General features: G+C 37.1%; 1 long non-coding RNA gene across 4 annotated transcripts in view; it reads left to right on the forward strand.

Annotated features, from left to right (window-relative positions):
- LOC128092184 (uncharacterized) overlaps positions 1 to 18,668 on the forward strand; it is a 157,567-nt gene that overhangs the window by 107,338 nt on the left and 31,561 nt on the right. For all 4 annotated transcript variants that reach the window (XR_008211667.1, XR_008211668.1, XR_008211669.1 and 1 more), the window contains one exon: positions 9,290 to 9,439. This is a non-coding gene — a long non-coding RNA (uncharacterized LOC128092184). The remainder of the gene's footprint in view (positions 1 to 9,289; positions 9,440 to 18,668) is intronic.

Consider the following 18,668-nt stretch of genomic DNA (forward strand, 5'->3'; position numbering starts at 1 on the left):
ACAGCCTTCTTAAAACCATCTCAAAATTTCAGCAATTTTAGCCAGAGATGAAATAGAAGCAGAGTCAATCCTCTAGGGAAGAGTCCTCGATCACCCCACTAGCCCAGCCTCAATCAAATCCAGCTCACTTTGGTCCTTCCAGCCAATCCCTTGTGCTTGTGCAGAATTTTTTCCCCCCAAGGGGAAAGAGAGACAGAAGACAGAGGAATAGCTTTCACCTGCTTGTTCTTCAGTTACAGTAATAATTCTTATTTCTGAAAGCATGTATTGCTAAGAAAAAGAGAACATTTTCACTGGTCCCAGAATGAAATTTCACTCTTCCCTGACACAGCTTTTTAATAAGATTTTTTTTCAAGTATAAATAAGGAGAACCTATTCAAGACATTTTTATTTATTAATAGTCAGATTATTTCTCTCTAAAAAAATCTCCGTAACACCTTGATTGCATTACTACTTCACATTTGCTTGCACAAATAAACCTGAAGTTTTACTGCAAGAGAGGCAGCTATTTTAAAGATGGCAAAATGTCAGCTCTTGGATGGTTGGTTTCATTTAACAAGGCTCCACATGAATTTATGAACTGTTCCGTAACGTCTTCTGCTTGCACCAAATGGCAGACTTTAGGCAGAAACCCAATGTATGTTTAGCTAATGTATAACAAACAGAGTATTTACATGGTCAGTGGACCCTATTAGGTATTAAGAATGGTCCCTTTCTAAATTTTCTGCTAATTCCCTTCCGCAACAACCTGAACAAAGTGTTCATTTCTCAGAAAAAGCTAAGGAAATGTGTGCGTCTATGCATGTGTGTCTTTCACTTTCAAATGTCTTTAACCAAACTTCTGACAGTTACCTTATTGTCTTTTGCTCTGAGAGTGACAATGTGGTTTAAGATATTGTTTCCTGACTTTAAAGGTGCCTTGTGATTTTTAAGGATATTTCAGCAGCTGAAGGAATTCTACTGCAGACACAGTGAACCAGTTCATTTCTTAAGCAATAAATGGCAAGCAGGGTGGTGCTGAATAAGCATGCTTATATGGAATTTCTCTTTGAAAAGCCCACTAGTTAGGCCCTATAACACTTCAGTTGATATTTCTACAGTGCAAACACGATAGTGGAAATTAAGTTGCCCCAGCAAATTCAGTTTAGGAGAAATTTGTTATGAATAAAATGCTGCTGCTGGCCTTAGAACATTGAATTTATCCACCAAATAATATCTTAGAAATACCACTTCAGAAGAAATCAGCTCTAAATAATTGATAAATTTGGTTTGTTTAGAAACCTTTTGACCCCTGTAATAGAAAGTAAAAACACATTTCAGTTATTAAAGTCACATATATTCCCTCTGGTAGGGGAAGCTTTTAATTTTAAGCTGGTCTCTGTTGGGGCCATTTGATAAAGCTTGGAAAAACCTTTTCAACTGCTGCTGGTGGATTTGGGTCAGCTTCCCTTGGGAAAATGGCAAAAGATAAATTTGTAGCTTTTCATAACACATAAGAAAACTTCAGAGATTTTAAACATCAAGAACTATTGGAACTGAAAGACAGAGTTTCTCTTTTGTTTCTCCCCCTCCTCCTCCTGCTCCTTCTTCTCTTTTCTTTCCAAAAAGAACTTTAAATTCTCTTGTTGTTTTAATTTTTTTCTTCTTTTCAGCAGCGGAAGCTAGAATGTTTTGGCCTTTCTAATGACAGTACCAGTGATCCTTATTAACATAAGATTTATTTTGAGATAAAAACATCATTAGGCAATTTTTGTTTCCAAATGCAGTAATTTCATTGCACTGCTTTCAAAGCTAAGAGCAAAATAAGATACCCTCTATCACATATTTCAAAATAAGATACCCTCTATCACATATTTTCAAAAACACAGTTCTTAAACTTTGCTTCAGTCACTGTTACTAGATCTTAATGTCCACAAATTGAAGTTGGTCTCATTTCCCCAGGACAGTAATCACCACTTATGAATGAAGGTGCTGATTCTATTGGGACTGCCAAAATGTAACTAACAGCTACACTGCTGTTTCACAAGAGGAAAGCGAACATAGATGACAGAAAATAAATATACTTACTACCTATGAAAAAAGGAAAAGTAAAAATTAAAAAAAAAAAAAAAAAACAGCAACAACCCCCAAAAGCTGAATATCTGTTTGTGCACAAACCATCTATTTCCAGGCAAAACTGCAGATTGTTCTATGCCCTGAGCCACAGATGAGGATCTGTGCTCATGTTTGGTGGAGTTGCTGCTGTTCCACACCTCTTCAGGCATTACTGCCAAGAAGTACAACCTGAGGGCATTGTGGTGCACTCCCTTCTCTATACATTCATCTGAGACTAAGAAATTCACTTCATTTAAAATACTGAATGGCTGTCATTCAAGAAAAACAATTCTCTTTCACCCCCATCCTAAGCTGAACTAGAACCAGCACCACAGAAGATAAAATCTATGTATTTTCTTACAGCTTCTACAAAGATACAGCCTCTTTACCCTGTTGTCAGTAAGCCAAGAAGTGATGGCCTGGAATACCACAGTAAGCTCAGAGAAGCACTGAGGAGGTAGATGCCTCTGGAAAAATTGCACCCCTGCTCCTGAATTTCATGGTGAATATGTAATAGACTCTTTTAAAATTACAGATGTCCTTAGCTAAATTTTTGAAACCTGGACTACTCACCTGGCAACCTCCCCTTACACACAATCTGCAAATAGTGAGCAGGAGCAAATCAGTAAGAGCAAAGTTGTCTTCATAGTAAACGAGCCTTTCTTGAGCAGCAAATTGTTTCTTTTTGCTGTTTCATGCTTGGACGCTATTCCCAGTGTAAGACACTCTATTGCACAGACTCAGTGGTAAATTATTAAAAGGGTCTCTATTGGATATCCGTTCGTGCAGCCACAAATTATGTGTTCATGTACCTATGCCTATTCTTGGCAGGTGCAGCTCCTCTGTGAGTACTTTAGCAATTCAAACACCTGCATTTTTTCATTATGTTAAGTCTGTTCTTCAAACAGTTGCACCTACACCCCATTAGCACCCACACAGGGAGGCCAACTCTTGGTAATTTATGTTGCGAGGGGATTGCCTTCTTGGGCAAGAAAGAGACTATGCAGGAAGCTAGGCTAAGATTTTACAGCCACGCTGTTTCAGCTTCCCAAATAAACACACTTAGCACGTATCTTCATGGTCACTTCGTCCGTTTGGAACAGGATGAGTGAATTGGGCTGCTTTGTATGTACTGTGCTCTAACTGTTCACACAGGAAATGAATGAGGAGTAGACAGCTTTCAAAATGGTAACAAAATACTTCAGTGTTTTTCTTCTTTAAGAATATCTTGGAAGGATGTGACATTTTGCATGGGAAATTTCTTGTGTCTTTTTTTTTTTCTCTTTTTTTTTTTCGTCATTTTTATTCCTGTTGACATACTTTGTCTGATGTCTAATGTTTGGTTTGCACTAAATTGAAGTAGGCTGTTCTTCATCTTTCTTCTCAGACAAACTCATAACCATGATACATAGGCATGCTTTCATTGTTGAAGAGTAGTATTCACTTCCATCTAACAGTGTACTTTGCCTTGTTGACTTCAGTTGGTCTCCTAGAAACACTGGTTGCCATCTTATGTGCACTTTCTTTGAACATGGACTGAAGCTACAGGAAGTCCCACTACAAGCACTGCCTTTTCTCCTCCTCTTTTACTTTCCTTGTATTTTTTTTTTCTTTTCTTTATTACACTCTACTCTCCTTTCTAGCCTCCACTCCTGCCTTTCTTCTTGTTGTACTTCCTCCATTACTATTCTTCCTCCTCTTTCACCCACCTCTGGCACATAGGCAGCTGCAAACTGAGCTGATTCCACTGCCTTTTTCATACTTCAATAGACTTATTCTTCCCACCTACAGCATAACACAAACTACTGCTAGCTAATTCCTCATCCTTAATGATTGCTAGCAGTATCTTCCAATGCATATGCACCATCATGTATTCACCTGCTAGAAGACCCTACATGCTTTTCTTCATATGGAACCCTGAAATATAGTCTTCTATCCAAAACAATTGGATGCTTATCTCAGTTACAGAGGAAGAAGCCAGTATGTGCAAAATAGAATCATTGCAGTTACTAGAACTGATTAACTAGAAGACAAATCACCTCATAATCAATACTGAAATATTGTAAGTTGAGAACCTAAAATACAAGTACAAGCTTCTGCAAACTGATTGCCCAATAGCAAAAATTTCAGTCACAAAATAGTGGAACTATGTTCAGCTGGGAAAAAAGAGAGTCTTGTAATTGTTTTTATCAACAAGCAGTTCTTACTAAACAAGCATTGGAGCAAAAGCCAATCAAGCTCAAATAGAGAGTGCTGAGCCATTGTGACTTTTGGAAATGGAGTCACAGAATTCTTTTCAGAACAGTGGAAAAATAGAGGAAAAAATAACTATATGGTTAAGAATGGAATTGTTGAGTACATTTACATATTTAACATGCTTGATAAGGAGGTTCTTCTACCAGGCAGGTTTTCAAGACCGTCTGTCTGTTGAACAGCAAAAGAAGACACAATACAAAGGTAATTCCAGAATACTGTTAATCATTTTCCACAGTAAATCTAAAAACTGTGAATGAAAACCTCAAAATAGATCTACCTTTTAATCACTAGAAGGGAATGATTCCAGTTGAGTAACCACCAGAATAGTTAGAATCATCCAGAGCATAAAAATATTGTAGTATCATACATAATAGCAAAACAACCATCTTACTTAGATTCTTTAGGAAGAACAACATTGTATGGCTGAAAGCATGAAAATCAGAAATGGTAGCCATTATCCCTCATGCTTCTCTACATAATTAGAAAGCAGACTTCAAGATGCCTTATAAAAATAAAACACCTGACAACAAAATCAGCAGTAAATACTGTCAAGTAAATGCAAACAAAGCACTGAAACCTCATGAGATCCATGATCACGTCTGCTTAATGTTGGAACAGATTTATTTGAACCAAATGGGAAGGATTACCTCTTATAATGATTATTTCTTGACTATTTTCTAAACTGAACTGTTGAACAACCCATTGATGCAACAATGTAATGACACATTGAAAATCACAGTTTGCTCATCACAGGATTCCAAATGGGTTAATAGCAGATAATTCCACACATTTCACAAGCATCTCATTTCAACAGTTCTCTTTGATATTTCAGTTTTGGTGCACCTTGTAAGCTCTGGCTGTGTACAGCCAGGAGTGTTAGAAAAGATACTTTCTAGAGAGAAATGAATTTAATACCAAAAACAGCTCAAACCCCAACAATCCAGCCAAAATAACTACGTTTTCTAGGGTAGAACTTTTTGATCAGAAGGGCGTAAAAGTTAGTGTCAAATTCTGACAAGCTCTCTGAATGAAAGATAAATATTAACTTAGACAATGAAAGATAAGACCTGTGTTATTTTTTTAAAAAGTGTATAAACTGGAAGAAAAAGAAGTGTGAGGACAAGAATGTCATGACATTTTATCTGCAATACCAGTAGAACATTACAACAGAGAGTGGCCTCATCAACACCAAGACCATATATACCATATGTCATCAGCGACCTTGAATGTTCATATTTCTGGTGAAATGTAAGTCCATAAAGATGACTCAGAAGGATGCTACTGTGTGTTCTGAGGTAACACAAATGCAGTCTTCTACAAGTTATTGACTTGGGCTCCTTGCTGGAAGACAAAATACAATTCTGGGATATAATGCATTTTGTATTAAAGTGAACACCACAGACAAGCTTACCTTCAGTTAAGTAAATCTCATGCAGCTCCACCAGCAATAACATACAACAGAAGTAACACACAAAAGCATGTGAACGTAATGCGTAAGAATGTGAATTCACTTTGGCAATTGCTTTTGCCATTGGAATTGTATGGGGAATTAAAGAGAGCAGAAGATTTCAACAGTAGTTACTGACCAACATCCTAAATTCCATCTGAGACGCTGCTGTTCATGTGTGTGTTATTCATAAGTGTCAGAAGTTGGTAACATCTTCATTTCAGCTGGTTTCATTACCGGCATTTTATTTCCAAAAGAGTGGTGATACAGATCTCATGGTATCCACTGCAATTAGTAAAATTGATTTCTGCCCTGTTTATATCCACAGAGAGGCTGAGCCATCCTCTGAGCAGCATGGCTTCTGAGCCTCTGCCCTAGTGCCAGTGTCTCTGGCTGTTTGTCTTTTTAATTGGCAGTAAGAGTTGGGGTAATCACCAGAGCCTCAGTTTATACATCAAATGCCATGCTGACATGTGCTGCTGAGTGTCGGAGTGGCTGGGGCTTTGCAGTACATCTTTAGCCCTCTCACTGCTGGAAGCAAATAGCAAGGAGGAGGAGGCATGTTACTGCAAGGCGTGGTGCAGTGCTCAGTGCCTCTCCATGCTGCAGAAGACCATCTCAGCTGGAAATCTTTCAAAATGCATCTAATCATTAAAAACTCAATTCACATTTTTGTATTACCAGTAACATCCCTAGAAAGCTACCAAAACAAAGGACTGGAGAGCCTTGTCTATTTGTTCAAGTATAGAGACAAGGAGCTTTGTACTGCATTGAGGTAAAAATTTCTACATTAGGTTAAAAATGTTTAAAGGTATGTGCGTGAGACTTTGAACTGCTGCTATTCAGGAGTGAGCTGAAGTGAAGCTAGAAGGAATCACCTCACCTCAACTTTACTCATCAGCTAAGTTCCTAAGAGCATACTTCATTTCAGAAGGCCCTGTAAAGGTTTAAAAAACTCCAAAATTTTTAAGTTGTGAGGAATTCCAAAAGCAAAATACAATTTCTTTCTGAATTGGTATACATCCATAGCATGAGATGCTTCTAAAATAAAAATTTATTCCTCATCCATCTCTTGCTACAAAATTCTTAGATCAAAGCTAACTATGGTTCTATTGACTATGATTCTATGTGTGTGGTCTTCTCAAGAATCAGGTGACTCTGAGACCCAGATAAAATTGATGCTTGAGCACAGCAAGCATTGTGGGTCCATACTTACACAATGAATATGAATGTTCCAGCTCCTTCCATAAAGTCCTCAGCAGGATCTCTGTGTGCAAGTAATAAAATGAGTGCAGAATACCTTCAGTGACTGGGTTCACAAGCCACACTAAAAGTAAGGATTGTCACAATCACAGGTTCTATGTAGTTATTTGAAATTCTTAAACTGTACAATTTATTTAACCAAAGAATTATACTCATGAATCGAGATTGACTTCAGTAGATAACATGTTGTTTCTGAATACAACAGCTTATGATCATTCATGCTCAAAACTCTTCAGTTAAAGATATTGCTTGGACTGTAAAATCAAGCATTTAGGTCTAAAATATCAACATTTTAATTCTACGTGCTAACTTGCTCTTCTCCTGATACATCTACTTACAGTACTGATGTAGACAGCCAGTGGGAAAATGCAGCATGACCGCATGTAACGTACATTTGCACCACAGTGTGTTAACATTAAGGCAAGTGAATCAGAGTTCAGAGGCATCTCCTAACTCTCAAGTACTATCTACTGCAGTGTTAGAAAAGCTGATTTAATGTTGACTTTGTTGCACATTATTTTAGCACTCTTCTTTTCTGTATTTCTGCTATCTTAGTTGCTTGTTCTGCAATGCAGGACACATTGGTACTGCAAGAGTTACTGAGAACTTTAGCTGTAAAAACACACATATTAACTGAGCTTGCCTCATTCCTACTCCCCAAGCTAAAGAAAGACTTCAGGGAGATAGTTTGGAGATTGAAGATGGTCGCTTAAGAATTTATATAATGCAAGAGCTTAAGTGCAGTAAGGTCCTACTTGTGCTCTTCTTTACCCACCTTTTCATTTCCATGTCTTCAGTTGACCCAGGGCACCATTGTGTCTCTTGGTCCTGGCCATACCATAGCGAGCCTGACCTGGAGCCTGGAACCCACTGATGTTCACCCAAGAGATACAAACAAGAGAAGTCTAATGGCAGTTTTTGTTACTTTGCATCCTAAGTGGAATTTCATGGGACAGAGGACAATTCCGTAGCCCAAGGGGATTTCCTATAATGAATATCAAATGCCTTCTACAAACAACAGAAATGTGAGAGATTCTCAAAACAAAAGGTCAGAGGGATTTTCCATAATAGAAAGGCTTTAATGGCCTGAATATGGCATGTTGTGACCAGCTGCCCCTACAGTGAATCAGTGCAAATCCTCATGAGGAGCTTCCTCACAACTCGCAATTTGAGTAGCCTTTAATTTGGGAATAATCATTGGAATTTTCTAGCTTTGAGACAGGGAATATGGTGCACATCTGGTAGCAGCCCTGAAAGAAGAGAAAGAAAATGAGAAGGGAATTCAAGCAGAAAGGGAGAATGTCGTTGTGTCAGAGGCAGCTGGGTGGCAAAGAGTCTAGGCTCATTCTCCACGGGTAGCACCCTTGTATGTGATACAGGAAAAGGCTGTACTACTGAGTGGCTGGAAGATCCAGTCATGAAAAGGGCAGAGGAGGAGCATGGATGTTTAGTGACTGATGTCTGCCTCAGGCAGTGAATGGCCTGGCAGCTGCAAAGAGAAAGTTACTCTTCCTTTAAACACCCCCACTTGAAAAATTAGTAAACATCTATTTGTGACCAAAGTTTGACTTGGAACCTGGTCAAAGATGAGTAAGAGGGGAGGTCTGGTAAAGCTCAGCAGGTGCTGTGACCATGCTTGCATCATTATTCATCCCCAGACATGGAAATTTCGCCTTATGGAGGGTAGAAAGGAGCAAACCTCAGAGCTGAACCAGACTAGTATTCTCACTCCAGAAGTCTGTGTCCTTGGAAGGTTGCTAGCATGTATGTGTAGCATCAAATCAAGACATTTCAGCATATGAAGAAAACACTGAGAAGTTTTCTTTTCGCTTCCTTTTTCCCTAATCTCTGTTCCTTCTATTTCTTGTCATCTCCATTTGGACACTTCCATCTTTTCTCACCACCCACCCTTTTGTTTGGGACTCACAAGATCTGGTCAAGGTATATTTCTGTAGCTTTAATTTCTTTACTATTCTGAGTGCAGGATGATACTGGAAGAGGGACAACATCTGCACTACTTCCATTTTCAGAACAAAGAATTTGACTTTCAGACCTGAAGGATCTGGAGGGGTTCATGTGGCACATTTGTCTGCTTAGTACACATATTATGAATGTGGTGAGAGGTCCGTTGAGTAGTCTTATTATGTGGAAAGACTATGATAATTAATAGGAACTTCGAATATGCAGGAGTATGTAAGTAACATTGCATTTATATGCATTCTTCTGTAGATGAAAGAAGCAATATAGTTGGGATGTTCAAACTTTCATAACCTGCCTTCATATTAAGCAAGAAACACCTCTTTAAAACACGTATTATGGGATCAGATGAACATGTCCTTCAGACTTTGAGAAGTATTTAAAACGCTCCAGTAGGTGAAGGTAAGAAAACATTCATTTCAGCTGGTCTTTCACTTTGATACGTGCCAATGAGTATGGAAATGTGAAAATGAAACAACTTCAGAATTTGTAGCTCAAATTACATATGAAAATCGTCCATTCAAGTGTAGATTTAATCATTTTTGTCTTAGTCAGCTCATTCTTTCAAACACCCATTTCCCATTCCAGGTTACAATACTTATACTATAGTGTAGATTACTATAATTAACAGGTTAAACACATGAAAACAGTTTTTTCCCCTTGATGTGCCTTTGGATCCTTTATTTTGCTAGTAGTTTTACAGTAGAGTCACTTCCTACAAGTAAGAAACAACTGCTGTGGGGTTTCTTAATGCTGCTAATGTTCTTTTCTTTCCCTCCAGTAGTAACAGTGAGAAATTGCTGTCAGTAAATAAAATAACACAATGAAGAATACATGTAAAGAACAGCATGTCTAAAGTTGTTCATATGAACATCATTGGTACAGACTGCTTACATTTCCAGAGTAGCCTATGTTGCATCTTCTTAAAAAGATACAATGTGAACCTTTGTAACCTCATTTTATAGAGAAGCTGTTTTGTGATCCAAAGAAGCACCTTCAGTTATAATACAATTTAATTCCACAGAATAAAGAGAAAAAATGGCTTGTAAATGTCTTTTGTGCTGCGATATTTTAAGCAAAAGATTAACAACGTTCTTACTTTGTTTTCTCCACCAACACATGCCATGTGGCATATCGTAGATTTATTTATTTTTTAATCATATGTCCTGCTGGTTATAACATAACTTAATGTAGCAGCTGCAATTAACAGACTGTCAAAGGATCAACTAACAAGTGCTGATAAGCTTCATTTAACTAATTTGAGGAGTGGAAGTTTAATTTTTTTTTTTCCAGGAAGGTAGCTTGTTTCCTTATTTCCTGTCAAGTGAGCCAACTCCTGTGACCTGTAGTTAAAAGGGCCCTTTGTAATTAAAGCAGTGAGTCTCCAAGTGAACAGTTCTCACAGCAGGAGGAAAAAAAAAGAGAGAAGAAAAAAAAAAAAAGAAGAGGAGGATGCATGACACTGCTTAACTAACTAATCGGAGCTCAGCCAATCCATTTTCCTGCAGGCCAGCCAGCATACCATGAGCACGCAGCATCTTGCTATCCATTGGCTTCGTGTCCATTTTATGGACCAGTGAGTCTATTAAGATCTTGGTGAGTGGCCCTAACGGAGGGCAGGGCTCTCTCCTCGGCATCTGCCCATAGACTACCAGAAACTGATCAGCCATGTTATATCAATAACATTCTCACACTAGATTGTGTAAATTGATCTTTTACAATTTCTCTCGGTGACAGTCTCTGTAACCAACAAGATAAATCATTCCTCCTGTGGCTTTTTTATTGATTGCTGAGACCTGTATAAAAATTACACTGCTCAAGATGTGAAGTGAACATCCTCATAAAAGAAGACTTTCTATTTACAATCAAAATACGTTTCGGTCCAGATCAAGCAGAGTTTTACTATGCCAGTACCATAAGAGACAAGAATTTAACGGAGATTCAAAGCACTGAGAAAGTAATCCACATAAACTTTTAAAATACAAACAGTGCACTACAAAAACTGTTAGGAACAAAGCAAACAAGCAAAACAAAATGAAGCAAAAACTTCCAAGGTTATAAAGTTTTGTTGAAGTACAGACAGTAGTAATGACAAACCAACTGTTAAAAACAATGATTTAGAAGAAGAACAGCAATAAAATTAGCTAAGTTTTTGGGTGGACTTTTTTCTTTCTTCTTTTTTTTTTTTTTTTTTTTAACAATTACATATACTACCACTAATATAAATTACTTTCTGATTCTGTGCAAATGTATGTATTTTTAAGTGGAACAATGTGATTTGAGAGCTCCTTACTTCTTCAGAAAAGAAATATTCTGCACCTTTGGAAAATCTGGCAGCAATAATATTATATTAGAAAAATGTATTATTCAAGCTATATAGTGTGGGCTTTACTTTTTTATTAAGGCAAACATTCTAACAGTGTTTGATATAGATAATCAATCAAATTCATCCACTGTTTTTAGGTAAGATCAAGACTCCGCAATTTTACTCTTTCCACTTCACACTATCATTTTAATTCTGTTAAAATAGTTACTGACTTCTATTTTTTTTTTAAATTTACTTAAATGTTAAGTTAATATCACTTATAGACAGATCTTAAAAGAAAGTTTTTCTAGTTGATGGACTTTTACTTAACAAAACTGTTAAATGACAAATTATCAAAAACAATTGAAGAGTTAAGTAATTTAGAGGGCAGAAGAAAAAATACCAGATACCATTTAAATCATTTGTACTGGCTTTGGATAAGGCAATGGTTGGTCCATGCCTCAGTTTACCCATCTTTCAAAAGAGTATTACATGCATCAAGAGGAAAAATGTCATTACCATATTGTGCTTGTTTAAATTATTAGAGATATACTCAAGTCACTCTCTTCTTAAGAGAAAGCATAGCATTTAAATCAGTGTTTACAAAGTACTCAGAAACTCTTGAAGATGAGTTCCTATAGAAGTAGTAAGTTGTTATTACTTATCTTAGACACAAAAACAAAGGATACATTTAGATATTTCAGTTTAGCATTACCTGGGAGAACACTGTGGTAAGTATTCTCTCAAAACAAAGTATTTTCTTACAAGCTCAGTGTATTTCCTATGAGATTGAAAATATTATTTTTTTCCTTTTGATGTTTAAAAAAAAAAAAATGTGTCAAAGCTAAACACTGGTGACACTGGACAAACATAGAAAAATTATACAAGATGCTTTTTTAAAAAAAAAATGCACATTTAACTAGAACTTGTAGGTTTACAACTATTCTAAGCCACACTAAATTATTTTGCATGTCAAAATTATAGGACAGCTTTTTTTGCTATTCAGAAACTTGTCATTCAGTCTTCATTAAGGGGAGAAACTTCAGAAATAAGACACCGTGCAGTAATCAGAAAATTCAAAGTATGAAAGTTATGAACTCCTTACTAATGCTGTAAATCTATCCCTAAATGATAGAAGGACCTCTCTTTATTTGGTCAGTGAACAAAGATGATTTCTCTACTTAAGTCGAAAAGAAGGAAGTCAAGGAGAATTTTTTTTTTTTTTTTTTAATAAACTTGGTTAAGTTGCCCTGTTATCCTATAAAGAGGTATGTGGCTTCAGGATAAAATCTTGTGATACCCACCATTCACTTCTCTATTACACGTCCTCCCTCTTTCCAATTTGAAACAGAATTTATAAGAAAAATTTGAGTGGGAAAAGTCAGGTCCAGGTCCAGGATCCAAAGACAAAAGACCATTGCAAAAAAAATTTTGCCAGTGGACAGTAAGCATATTGAAAGACAAAAATTATGTTAAAGAATATATTTTGTCTAGATTTTTTGCATACTTTAGTTTGAATTACACAAATCAGTTTATATTTTTGTTGCTAGCCTTAGTAATGTTTTCTCTCTTGAGTCCTGGCAGCAAATTGAAAAAGGAAGGCATCAGTGTCCTTCTGAATTGAGGGTTTTTGTTTGTTTCTTTTGATCAAGGATGCAAAATAAGTGGATCTAATTTTTAGCTGCATCCTCTTCATTTCTCTTAATCCTGGATAGCAATGACTTTTCAAGCAGCTCATTGGAAGCAATTGTGGGAAAAATGCCATTCTCTTTTCAGCTGTTCTTCCAAACCCTAATGAGTTAACAATTGAAATACAGAAAGTTGCCTCAGAGGTCAGGAGAGTATATTCTACACAATGGTCACAGCATTTGAAACCATGACAGCACTATAAATTGACAAACTAAAGCAGAGCACTTGGTGGTCTGCAGTGGAGAAAAGAACATCAGCCAAGAGCGGTAAAAAGACAAGCCATGAAACCACACAGAAAAAAATGAGTGATTTTTTTCAGATCACCTTGTTAGAATTTACTGTATCGGGGGTCAGACGAGTAGAACAATAATAAGGTCCAAGGTTGAATACCAGTGGGGAAGCTTAACCCGGGAGCTCCAGGTCAACCATAAGTGAATGAGGTAGAAAAGTGAAACAGTAGTCACCCGGGAAGGGAAGGCACAAAAGTCAGCAGGATAAGGGGAGGAGCCCACCAGTTATCAATTAGACTAAGAGAAAGCCCAGGCTCAAACACCTGGGATAGAAAAATAATCCCAATGTGATGAAAAGAGATTTTCTTCTGTGCACAGTTCTTGCTCTCTGGTTTTCAGATTTTTAGGAATTTGAAATGTTGTGGAGCTAAAGATCTTAAATCTGTAACAGATGAGAAAACGCAGGCCAGTTGGATGCATTTTCCTTACGTCTTATGTGCATATGACAATGTTTTCATCCCACGCTGGACAGTTTGCTGAGATAAAGGAGGCATAAAAATAAAGTCCTTTCCAAGATACAAACAAGCACGCACATACACCCTTGTAAGGGGATGCTTTTTAACTTTTCTCTTTTCTTTAGAAAAGTACAATTCACACCAGTTTTATTTTTAACTTATGAGGAGGAATTTTTCCAGATTTGTGAAGAAAATTGCTTCAAGTGATGAAATAGAGAATACTTAAGTGACATTTTACAATATAGAATGAATGTAGAATGCTTATACAACTTCCTCTTCATATGAACATGCATCATCTATTTTAGTAGGAATTTTGCCATTGATTTCAAAAGAGCTAGAACAGATTCAAAACAAAGTAGACTATGTCCAAAATCAAGTAGTTCAGAGTCCATCAAAAATTTATAGCTGAAATGTTATTCAGGTTTTGTGAGCAGTATGTAGTAAAAGCAAGGATGTACAATGTCAGCTGAAGACAAACTCTAAACCCACTCTATTTATAAAACACCACCCTATTTTTCTATGTGTCCATTCTTAAGCTTATGTTTCTGAGGAATTATATGGTCCTGGAATGCTGCTAAAACCAGCAAAATTCTTATAGGTAGAGTAAGTCTCACCAGCTGTTCTAAAGCATACAGTATCCTTACTATCCTCTGGTGTGTACATGCTATTTTCAGTTTACAAAAGACTCATTGTGAAGGTATTGTGATAACTTTTTGAACTTTTGCCTCTCCAGAACAACAGCATTAGTGCAGATAAAGCTGGGGCTGACTGCTGAGCACACAGGTACACCCCACACAATAGCCCACCCCTTCCCACTGCCACCAAAGAAGATGTAGAGATTACACAGCCAAGTGGCAGCTTTCTGCTTTGAGCAATACGAATTTTCTGGTCTGAAAACACCTCTTCCAAAGACTGAAGCAGAGAAGCCCAGAGGTAAACCATTTTCTCATGAAAAGAATGTTAGCAGTGGCCTGTGAAATCTAGCAGGATAAGACAAAAAAATATGGCCCACTTAAAGAAGTCAGGACAGGGGAAAACTTTAGGGAAGGAACACGTACTAAGAGGATTGCAATTTTTAGCCTCAGTTGGGTATCGTGTTTCGGAAAAATAAATAAATATGCATCTGAAATCTTGCATATGATACAAGAGAGAGGTTGTAACATTTTTACTGGTTGTTTTAAAGATCTTGTGTGCAAAGGAAAAGATACATTGATGCATTTCTCTGGAAATGTATCTTCTTTAGCCAACTAGATTTCCATCTTGGAAATCATGGCCAGATCAAGCCAAACATAAGCAAAGAAATCAAGAACAAAACAGAAAACAAAACAAAAAAAAAAAATTAAAATGCTCTTAGTTTTAAGACAGGACATCTTTTGTAAAATATTCTCCAGAGGCGTGGGTGGCAATAGCATTTTTGTGTGTGTGCAATAGGGGAAATTGGGTTAAATAGCATTAGGGTTTAATATGTTTTCCTTAGAGGAAAGTTTGTTTCTTTTACTTCACACAAGAGGGGAAAGTGGTGCATGATTTGAAGACCGTTTTTTTTCTTCTAACAGAAAAAATAAAAATAAAAATAAAAATAAAAATAAAAATAAAAATAAAAATAAAAATAAAAATAAACAAACAATGTTTCAGTCTCATGTTGGTAGCATTTGGTTGAGATGCTGTTTCCAGGAAGACAAGTGGTTGTCATGTAGCATTCTCAAATTGTGTTGCATTAGTTCTCAGAAGTCAATGAAAGTGATATCATTGTATTCTGTGCACATCTAAGCTGATATTCTTAAGATTTTTATACTGCAAATAATTCCAAATTCATAAAGATGACATAAATTTAAGGTTTTAGTAGAGGCAATTCCATTAACTGAGCCAACGTTGCAATAAGCTGAAGTGATGGTGTCTTCATTTGCCAACAATGTGGAAAAAGTTGTTGATATTTTGCTTTGATTTAGGATGGAGGTTCATTTTACCTAATTATAGTCATCTATAAGTTCAACATCTACTTTAAGTCAAGACAGAGATCCAGTTAGAAGAGTTTAAAGGATGCATTTCATTCTGATGCAGGCATCTGATCATCTGAATAGTTCTTCAGACTCCACCAATTACACTAACTAGACCTCTGTTGTTATAATGAGAATCTAAGTCACATGTGGAAATCTACACCGTAGATGCCTAAATTTAAGTGTTTGAGTCTATAGCAGATTTCTACTCTTGCTTAAATAACTATATTAGTTAGAATAGCTGCAAAACATACATCTACATCTGAGCTGTTTTTCTGAATTCCCTTTGTAGTTAGTAATGAAGAATCTCACTTGTGAAGTGAAATTCATCTCACCCTGCAGTAAATACCTTAAATAAGTCAGAATGAATTGCACCCCAGAATATGTATTATATCCACTGAAAGCAACAGAAGACTAGCTCAGATGAACGCTTATACAAGTAGGGCACATCCGTCCTTCAGTCCCAAGCAGTCACTACAAGATGAAAAGATGTAAAGATTTAGAAGATAATAATCACAGAATCACAGAATCACAGAATCACAGAATCACGGAAACACCAAGGTTGGAAAAGACCTACAAGATCATCCAGTCCAACCACCCACCGATCACCAATAGTTCTCACTAAACCATATTCCTCAACACAAAATCCAAATGTCCCAAATCCAGGGTCGGTGACTCCACCACCTTCCTGGGCAGCCCATTCCAGTGCCTGACCACTCTGTCAGAGAAGTATATTTCCTAATGTCCAGCCTAAATCTCCCCTGCCACAGCTTGAAGCCATGATGTTGCTTGTAAAGAGTTTAGAGTTGTTAATGAGGTTGATCTCCCAAAGGAGAACACTACTGATTATCTCATCTGAACTTTAAGCAAAAGATGGTAGGTATCTGCCAGATACTCTGACTTCACTATGAAGTGAAGTCAGAATGACTTCTTCACTATGAAGATAAGTCAAGAATGTGATAAATATAATGTTCAGTGTGATGAGAACAGGGATACGGCCAGAAACTGCAGCATAGGAAGTTCCACACAAACATGCGCAAGAACTTCTTTACAGTGAGGTGACGGAGCACTGGAACAGGCTGCCCAGGGAGGTGGTGGAGTCTCCTTCTCTGGAGATGTTCAAGACCTGCCTGAATGCCTACCTGTGTGACCTGCTGTAGGGAACCTGCTTTGGCAGGGGAGTTGGACTCGATGATCTCTGGAGGTCCCTTCCAACCCCTACAATTCTGTGATTCTGTGATTTAGAAGAGACTTGAGAAACTGAGCTCATAAGCTTGGAAAATGGTTATTGTTGTTGTCTTTTGAATAGATAAATATAAACAAGAATCAGCAGCAGTTGTCAGTGCTTGAGACTATGCTGTTCTTTAGGTAAATTTTAAGGTGAATTGTAAAGAAGTGGTGGAGACAGACATCTTAGACATGGATTGCAGACAGTCAGAAACAGGTGTTAGTCACAGATCACAGTATTTGTGCTTGTCAGTGGTAACATGAAAAACAGGGAACAACAAAGAAAAAAAAAAAAGGATGTTGAGGAACTTTTTGGTTTGTTCTGACTGCTGAACCTGAGCTTATGGATGGATACCTGCAGGGACAAGCAAGTCAGAAAAGAGGAGGATTTTGTTGATACAAAAGGCACATTTGGGGAAATGATATATCTATGTGGCCCATAACAAAATTGAAAGTTACATGTACATTTAGAGAAAAAAAATTATGCAAAGATAAGGTAAAAAGAGTGGATAAAGAGTGAAAAGAGTGAAGGGAATCAGGAAAAGAGAGATTTTTCTCACAATGATGGATAACAAAATATTAAAGTATTAAGACAGCTCAATGCAGAAAGAAAACTAAATACAATAAAATGGGCATGTGAAGTTAGTGTGAATTCCACACTGGAAGCAGGGAAGAAGCCTGATAGATTTTGTTGAGAGGCATCTCAGTGTAGACTGTTGAGTCAGAAGGACTGAAGAAGAAATTGAAAGAAGAGTCCCAGACAGTAATTACATATGATTCAAAGGAATATGACCAAAGAAATTGAGAACGTTGAGTATGCGAGATCTGTTGTGTTTGCTTATTTGCTTTTTGTTTCAGAGTATGGGAGAGAATAGAACATGTTTGTCTTATAGGGAGATTCCAAAGTAAACAAACAAGCAAACAAACAAAAGAAACATAAAATAGTAGAGTTATGCAAAGGAGATGCAGGGATTCAGTGGGAGTGTCTGCAGTAACTTTTGAAATACTGAGCGTTTCCTTTGAATTCCTGAGGAAATTGTGTGCCTTCAGGAGGAAGCAGTTGGTTGTATAACAGATTCATCTCTTCTAGTGGGATTCACTCTTGAAGTGGGAATTCATGCTCACCTAATGTAACTGCTTCTGTGGTTGTGAGTGAGGGATTGAGGGATTCCTGGCCACAAGAAATGGAATAATGCTTCCACCTTTCACACCAGCAGATTTAAATTCTGCAGGTTTAAAATGAATCTTCTGCAGTTAAAATGTCAACAAGCTCTTATCAGAGGCATGCTATTAGCTGTGCCTCATTTTCCTGTACAGTTAGAAAACTGCATAAATTGGTTATGCAGATTTATCAGTTGGCTAGACTGCAAGACAAACTTTGGTCACCTTATAGTAGTATCTCAGAGCACATTTTCCTCATCAAAACAAGATCAAAATGACCAATCGCATCTTTGTTAAAGAATCCAGTGGGGAGTAATGGAGGTAGGAGTTCATTAAAAAATTAAATAAATAAAGATCATATGTACTCTGTTGTGCAGAAAGGCAGAGAGGATAAGGAAATAATACGATTCAGCTTGTCTATTTTAATAAAGCCAGTGAATCCATGACTTTGGGCTCTAAAGAGCTCTGATTGTCAAAAAAAGTGGCTGAAAGAGTATAGTTAAAAAT

This window comes from Tympanuchus pallidicinctus, unplaced genomic scaffold, assembly GCF_026119805.1.
Source record: "Tympanuchus pallidicinctus isolate F22 unplaced genomic scaffold, pur_lepc_1.0 scaffold6, whole genome shotgun sequence".
NCBI classification, from domain to species: Eukaryota; Metazoa; Chordata; class Aves; order Galliformes; family Phasianidae; genus Tympanuchus; species Tympanuchus pallidicinctus.